The sequence below is a fragment of the Arachis ipaensis genome, chromosome B03 (assembly GCF_000816755.2).
Source record: "Arachis ipaensis cultivar K30076 chromosome B03, Araip1.1, whole genome shotgun sequence".
Classification (NCBI taxonomy): Eukaryota; Viridiplantae; Streptophyta; class Magnoliopsida; order Fabales; family Fabaceae; genus Arachis; species Arachis ipaensis.
Window position 1 is genome coordinate 32,244,980 of NC_029787.2, and position 1,200 is coordinate 32,246,179.

The window sequence follows — 1,200 nt, forward strand, 5'->3', positions numbered from 1 at the left end:
AAAAGTATATGATTTTTTTTTTAATACATAATCCATGACCATAACCAACAACAAAGGGTGGGGTGCGGATATAAGTTCCATATAGAAAACATCTCAAGACATTAGTAATGAAACAAATCAGAAGTTTACATGAATACATTCATAATTTCATATCATATCAACTCCTTTTCTTTGGATTTTAAATAGTACATCAGCCTTAGTAAACTATGTTATTAATGTCCTTCACCTCACAATTTAGCCCAATCATGGCCAATATCTCATAATCCCGACATGATGAGTTGGAACCCTTGCAACAAACGCTTATAGTTCATTACAGTTTCGAAACCACAAGGGCAAAACAAATAATGCCGTCTGAGTGATCTTTATCTTTCCCTTTTAAACCAATGCAACATCTGACAAGCTATAAGAGCTCCATCCACTATCTTCCTTCTTCCGACAAATGCAATTTGCACTTCTACTACTAAACCAGACATTAATCCTTAATGTCGTGCATTCTTCCCTCCTTTTTTGTGTACGTACTAATGCTACCCACGTTAAGTAGTTAGCTTGATCAAGAAATCTTTTACTCCCTATTATCCCCCATATCTTCCAACATGCCCAAACTGCCTCCTTAATTTCTTCTCTTCATCAGCTTGCTTCTCCTTCGTTGTTTTCAATATTGCTCCCTTCTTTCCCAATTAAGCTTTGTTGCGTCCATGGCTTCCATCCTCTAAGTTGTATTCTCTTCTTCTTCCCTTCCTTGTGTCCATTCCATTAAACATCACTCATCTTATCACACATACAGACTCCATCATGGGCTTCTGCATTATAAATACCTCTTTCAAGAACCATTACATAAATATCAAATGCAGTCTCTTATCTCATAACATAATTAATCAAATTATACTTATCTTTTGAGTTTCAGTTTTAGATTTAGTTTTTGGTACTGACTATGAACCTATGGAGCATTTTATTTTAGGTTTTTGAATGTGTTTGAAGTTTTGATGCACATTTATATAAGTTTCTTATTGAGAATCTTGCGCTTACCAATCAGAAAGATAACTTCTTTTTCTTTATCTTTTTCTTTTAATTACACAAACTTTGAATCCCTTAAACTGCATTTGGAAGGGAATTTGAGATTTGGAGATACAGATTATGAGACTAACACGTAAACAAATTTTTTTATTGTATATATTTATTTTAGAATGTACAAAATTAAAT

At 33.2% G+C, this 1,200-nt stretch overlaps 1 protein-coding gene across 1 annotated transcript in view; it reads left to right on the forward strand.

The window, feature by feature from the left end:
* LOC107632899 (protein ENHANCED DISEASE RESISTANCE 2-like) overlaps positions 1-1,200 on the forward strand; it is a 17,464-nt gene that overhangs the window by 8,721 nt on the left and 7,543 nt on the right. The window lies entirely within an intron of this gene.